Consider the following 7,207-nt stretch of genomic DNA (forward strand, 5'->3'; position numbering starts at 1 on the left):
CTTTCCATTATAATGTTCTGCCATCAAGAGGGTCAATGTAAGAGGTTTCTAGGGAGAGACAATGAATGGCAATTAAGAGGAAGAGATCCAAGACCATTGTAACAGATATGAACTATATAAGGATCCTAAAATCTTGGCACGGGCTCTTTTGCACCAACAATATTTCTGCAAGTAAATGCTCCCTCCCTAGGAATCTTTATAGAACACTTGGGCTGAGCACTTGGGTATGGAGCCTGGGTTGGTGGGCTGTGTTGCCTGACATTTGTATTGAGACCCTTCCCTGGCAGAGCCTGGTAGCACCCAGGTGACCACTGATCTTGAGCAGACAGGGCTAGCTCAGTGCTACAAGGCAGCTCTGAGGGCCTGGGGACTAGAGCAGTAATGCTCTCTGAGGTGGCATGTACATTCTCAGTTTGCAATTCTATTTTGTCAGAACTAAAGGGATACAGCAGGAAATGACTTGGCTGCTTTTCCAGATGCTTTTGACCAAGCAGGGCACTTTAAAAAAAAATCTGACTTGACAAATGTTACAAAGAGAGAAATAGGTTCTATCTGCCCATTAATTTTAGCTGCGATGTGGTCTATTGATTATTAAAAACAAACAAACAAACAAAACTACTAACATAACTTTTCTGTTTCCCTGTTGTACGCTAGCAGCTTCATCCAGTCCAAGGGTCTAGATTGGCTGTTAGAAGTCCGGTTTTTGTACCCCATCACCACCATCTCCTGATCTTCATCCCTGATTTCCTCCTGCTTCACTGTGTCTCTCTAAAATGTCATTTTTAATCCCTGTCCTTCCCTACCTCAAGCGAATGCTGTGAGGACAAATGAGATGGCTCAATGTTACCTCCTTCCCTATCCATATGGCACTCCGATTTGCAAAGACCACATCGGGTTCTGGACTGGAAAACAACAGCATTGTGCCAGAAATGAAAGGAGGCAGAATGGATCCAGGCGGAAGCCCAACAGGACACAGAGGCAGAGATCCAGGCCAGGGTTGGAACACTGGACTGGCCACAGTCTCACATATCAAGGTTATGACCAGGCCCCCAGAGTACACATTTGTGTGGTTACAGGAACATCTTTGAGTCATTCAGGTCTCAATTGCATTACTGTTTGAACTCTCAGGTGCAAAATCATAGGGATTATACTACAGAGATTTTCTTCCTTTTACCACAGAGTATTTTTCCTTGTGTGGCCCTGAGTGCCTCTTTTGTTGTCAGAAGTCCTGATAATGACTGAACTAGTCATTTTAATACACTTGGGTCCAACTAAGGTATTTTGCAGCACCTTCTGGCTTTGGCACATCCAGCAGACCTTGGGCAGCTAGGCAACAGGAATGAGGTCCTCAAAGGGGGCTCAACAACAGACCCCCCTCCCTTCACACCCAGCCCCTCCTTTCCAGTCACACTAAGCCCCTCCAAAGACCCAGAGGCTTCTCCACGTGGACACCCATGGAAAACCAATAGAGAGGGCAGGACGGGAGCAATGCTGCTCTTTGTCACTGTTAATTGTGAGCCGGTTATCTGATCTGCTTTGACTTACTCTTTCTGGAAAGGTCTGCATAATTTGGCAATAGAATTCCAAGATTCTCATTTATTATAAATTGCGCCTTTGCCAATTGCTTTTGTCAAGACTCCCCATTTCACCTCATGTCTCTGCTCTCTACTTTTGCAAATGCACTGATCTGTGAAAATGAATTAAATAGATTAAAAAGCAGCTTTTCTTATTTGTTGGAATAAAAATGGACAAATGCAGACATGGCACATCCCAGTACACAATCTGTGAAAAAAAATTACCTCACACAAGAGGGTGGTCTGACTCTCTGGGGAAAACAAACCCAGAAAATGCTCCGTGACTCAAGTTAAGCCACTCCTGTAATCTACAGTGATAGTCTACTTAATGACAGCCCACAGTGATAATCCAGTTATTAGGCTTTCAACAAACCCATACCATAATGACATCATAGATTCTTATAATTAAATTTGATCTTTATATAAGGCGGTTTGTCTTCACAGAGGAAGAATATTTGTAATGTTAAATAAGTCATCTTACAGACATCTCCCAGTTCACAAATTAGAGTAGAAACACTCAAAAGGAGTGTTTACAGATACATGTTATCTTTAACACATGAAAATTCTAGGTGCCATTTTGACCCCACCTGCCAAACCAGGACCGAGCAGAAAGCAACCTCCACAGTACGGCTGGGAGCGTCCCAAAGCATCATCGTGGCACATCAAAGGGGGCTGTGGGAGTTGAAGACCATATACATTTCAGACAAGTGATACTGTCGAGGAGTCTCGGGAATGCCACACTGCTCTGCATCTGGGAGCATCAATCACACCTAGGCCTTAAGTGTTGGGTGATCTCCAGAGATGGGAAGAACCCTATGTGTGCAAACTAAACTGGTAGCCCTGAATGCTTTTATTAAAGAGTTCACACTTTGTTTTTTTCATTTAATTGCTTAATATTGTTTGGAAGGGCTAGGGGTGGCAAAAAGAGGAGAGGAAGCACACTTCGTTACCCAAGCAATGAGCCACCCTCTCCTCCCCTTGAAGATCTGGTTCTTAATTCAAAATCAAGTATGCAGGGTTTGGTAGCCAAAACTTCCTTATCTCTGTGCTAGATAATCTTATCATCTGCTCCAAGGTATGTCCTGAAGAATAAATGGCTTAAAGCATGAAAATTTCATGGTTCTGTACCTAGCAAATCGTAAGTGCTCATTTAAGAATAGTTATTCTTATCATAGTGATTACTAGCAGTATTATTTTCTTAAATGGGCTTAGATGAATAGAAAATGAACCCACTCGTCTCACAACAAGCAGCAAGAAAGATTTTCCCTCTTGAAGGTGGGTAAGAGCATAGCTGAAGCCAGTCTCATCACAAGGCATCAGTACTCTCAGGAATACTGTCACAGTGACATGAGCTATGGACTCCTCTGTATTCATATGCATTTTTAGACTTCTCACAGAATGTTCATATCTGTTTGCAATGTTGCTCATTTTGCAACCAGTTATTATGTAGACTGTCCTGTGCATTGCAGGATATTTAGCATCTCTGGCCCCCTCCCACTAATACCAGGAGCTACCCAGTCCTTGTAACACCCAAACAACATCCCACACATTTCTAGTTGCCATGTAGGAGACAGAACTACCCCACTTTTTGGTAGAGCAAGTATCCCTATGTCCACTCTACAATGGTATAAAGGTATAAAGAGTGACTGACCAAGTTAATCAGAGAACAGAGACAGTAGAAACAAATAGGAACTGATTTATGTATGTCACAAACAGTGGTCACATGGGGTGGGGGAAGGGAAGTTACTTTTTTCTAACTTCCCAGGAACCCCCGGTACACATTCACCCAGTGAAAAATCAGTCACCGTGGGTTACTGATAATGACAGGAATGTGTTATATTCCTCAAGGTTTGAAGATAGAAAAAAGGTCAAAAGTGCTGAAAAGAACTCAAATTTTCTCTCAATGTACCTGGCTAGAACAATAGGAGGTAAAGGGGAGAGGAAGGCAGCATGGGGAGGGAAAAATTACAACTCTGAAACACCTCAATAGAAGGAAAGCAAATCCCTGAGCTGACCCCACCCCAATTTCATCCTTGGGATTTTAATATGTGTCAGCAATACATCACAAAACAACTTCTATGGATCAGCATCCAGGTAAAGCCTTTATAATCTGTAATTCTCTTTAAGTGCAATTAACTTCCTATTTCCTCTCAGTCTCTCATTCTGTCGTGTGGTATTACAGCATTTAGAGGCCACATGTTTTTGGAAAGTCTTTTCCATTGTTTTATTGAAGTCAGTGGAAAAAGTACAATTTCTACGTGATGAAATTTATGACACAGCCAACTCTTTTTTTTTTTTATACTTTGGAGGATTTTATTTAGGCCAACTTCTTAGTACACAGCAACAATTAATTCCAAATAAAATTTCAAAATTTCAGAGTGAATGCTGACACAGCCAACTCTTCAGGAACATGTCTACTTTAAATAGGGAGAGACACCTGTGTTTGGTTGCGTTCCTTCAACTTTGTGTAAAGAGGAGTAAACACTGGTACCCTGTGCCTATACAGGGAGCACAGCTGGCTTCACTTTGAGCCTCTGAATAAATTTTCTAGCTTGAAAGGAAACTGTGGCTTCTGCTGTGCAACGAGCTCAGACTTTTTTGTTGGAAGTCTTCAGAGCTGAAAGCCAGGTTTGACCAGAGGTGCTCTGTGACTCTTTCCTGGGTACTTTGAACGCTAAGTATAAAAGAACACCACCTGAGTGTTTGGTAAGGGAAATAGGGGCTTCTGAATTCCTTTGTGTGCCAGAGAAGGCTCGGCTTCCATGCAGGATCATCTAATATTAGGCTAACTTTTCATGTACTTTTTTTTCCCACATCTAGCTCTTCTTTTCATTGCTTAGTAAAAAAAAAAAAAAAAAAATTCAAACGTATCCAAAATTGGAAATGTAATGCTAGGATCATAGCAAACATTTAGAATGATTTCATCAAATCCACTACACACATACATACACACACACACTGACTATGGGGACAGAGGGTGGGGGAAGGGAGGGTGGTAATAATGTCTGCATTTAGTTCTGAAATATAAAAAAGTTTAAAAATCACATGTCTCATTTTCAAGTCAAGAAATATTTTTGGAACACCAGCCAGTCATGTGCCAACCACTGGGGGGTGAGAGGTGCTGCGGAAGAGAGCTGGAGGGGACAAGAGAGGTCAAAGACAATTAACACCAGTCCCTGGAATACGCAGGGCACTATGTCTTCCTGGTATGGGAAGGGCCAAGGACAGCTCTCACACTTCTCCTGTCTTCCAGGACCCTGCTGTCTAGCTGGAGGATGAGAAACGCTGAGAGAAAAAAAAACCTCACAGACAAGGGGTAATTGTAGGTCAGAGTAAGGAAAGATTTCCTAACAGCCATTTAGGACATCTGATCTATAGCAGCCCTCAGGAGGCTCCTAATATCTAATAATAAAGGGGCCAGATGACTTTTTAAAAAATGGGAACATGCACCACTTTATTATAGAAAATGCTATTTTAGAGGTATTCATTCATTTGTCAAACAGTTACGGGGCACCTAATATGCCAGCACTGGAGAAAGACAGATACATTTATTTGGATCTGGACACAAATTACTTACTGACTTCAGAGACTGAATGTTGTTCCTACTCCTCACTCCCTCCTTATAGAAGGAATATCCATCCATGAACTTTGCCACATGACCTTCAGGAATATGGCATTAGAGAAAGTGTGGAGTATATTTCTCTACCCCACTGATACTGGGCTTGGCCACATGACTTTGCTTAAGCCAATGGAACCTTAGTGCATTTGACACAAGCCAAGGCTTTAAGTGTATTTGCAAAATTTGCCTTGACCTCTTGTCTTCTCCATTTCTATAAGAAGAAATTGCTCTGAAAACCACAGGTTCAAACAGAATGACAATCACACAGGGGAGACTTGTAGTCCACCTGAGCCCAGGCTTGATTAGCCAAACCATAGCAGATCTACAGAGCCACAAAAGAGAAATGTTTGTGGTTGTAAGCCCCTAAGAATTGGGGGGGGTGGGGGGGGTGTTTGTTGTGTAGCATTATTGCAGCAATAGCTTAATAATACACTGACCAACGGTTCACCCTAAACTATGACATATGCAAAATTTTTCTTAGTGCCTTCTAAGGTGACCAATCCTCCTAGTCTGCCCAGGACTACCTCTGTTTTAAAACTGGGACAACTGGTCATTCTAGTGCTTTCCCACCTCCAGCTTCTGAATGCTTGCTGCTGGTTGGTGCTAGCCATAGCTCTGCTATAGACATCAAAGGCCCTCATTCTGCCCTGACAGTTCTTGCTGGCCCAGACTCCCACCCACCACTTCTGCAGCTCCCCAGCTGAGCCTGCCCTCTATGAACAACCCCAAGTGCCAGATCCATAGGTCTTGTTTTTCTTCAATCTCACCTATCTCCAGTAGTTACTAATTCTGGTAAGATATATTTACCACAAGTTGTTAACATGGATGTATTATTGTAAAAGATGTTTCTTAAAAAAAAAAAAAAACCTCCCAGAGTGGCAATGCCTTAACCCAGGGTTGGCAGATACAGGTGTTGCCATTATCCCCAACCTATACCCATGGCAGACATCAGAAATCAATTATGACACCCTTTCCCATTAAGCCCAGATGTGCATTCGAAATCCTGCTCAACATAGTACTTTTGGTAACCATTTCAAATATATTCAAGTTGGAACATAAAATGAATCCCATATGTCAACCCTGCCTTAGGCCAGAAAAAAATGCGACTCTAATGGTGGGAATTTCACCTGACACTCTCCTTCTAAGAGGAGGGGTGGAGGCCTACAGCAGGCAGTAAATCAAGAATCAGTCAGTCAGGAAGCTATTTCCGTGACTCTGATCAAGTTATGGAAATTTTCCTGGCTTCAGCTTCTTCATTTGTTTTTTTTTTTTTTTTAAAAAAAGAATTTTATTAATTCCATGGCCTTCAGGCTAAGATGTTTCTCTCTAAAATGTTATGACATTAAAGAAAATGAATTTCTCTGGTGTCTTCCAGTTATACAGGACCCATATCGAAGGGTTTCCTTTAGAAAGATCAATAGAAACTCTGCTGAGAGAATAAAACGAGACCACAAATTTTTGAATACCTTGTTTGTTGTAGTATGTTCTAGAAAAGAGACAGGAAATGACTTGTTTATTATTTATCATCATTAACACCTCATCCTCCATCTTTTTCCTCATCATAGGCCCAGGGCAGCTTGACCTCTGTTGAAGGTGAGGATGGGGGGAGTTCATGAAGATGATTTTCATTACACCTCTTAAAATAAACAGTGAGAAAATTTGGGAAGTCCAATCTACACATTAGGTTGTTGGTATCAGGAAATAAGTTTGAATGTAAAAAGGATGTAAGAGTTTGGCAAATACCTTAAGCATTTTATATTTCCATTTATGTATCTCCAAAATTAGAGAAACACATACATACAAAGTTAGACAGAAACATGTGAATAAGGCCTAGATGAATGAGAAAGAATTGTACTATCATGGGAATTCACTATAGGTTACCTAAAATCATTTAAACCAATAACTGTCATATTATGAGTGGTCTGCAAATGGCAACGGCCGTTAGTATTATTTAAGATATAGTTTCATCAATCACCTTGTAAACTATCTGAAGAAAAGCCCTGTATAAGGAGGA

Source organism: Mesoplodon mirus, assembly GCF_964341445.2.
Source record: "Mesoplodon mirus genome assembly, chromosome: 6".
NCBI lineage: Eukaryota > Metazoa > Chordata > Mammalia > Artiodactyla > Ziphiidae > Mesoplodon > Mesoplodon mirus.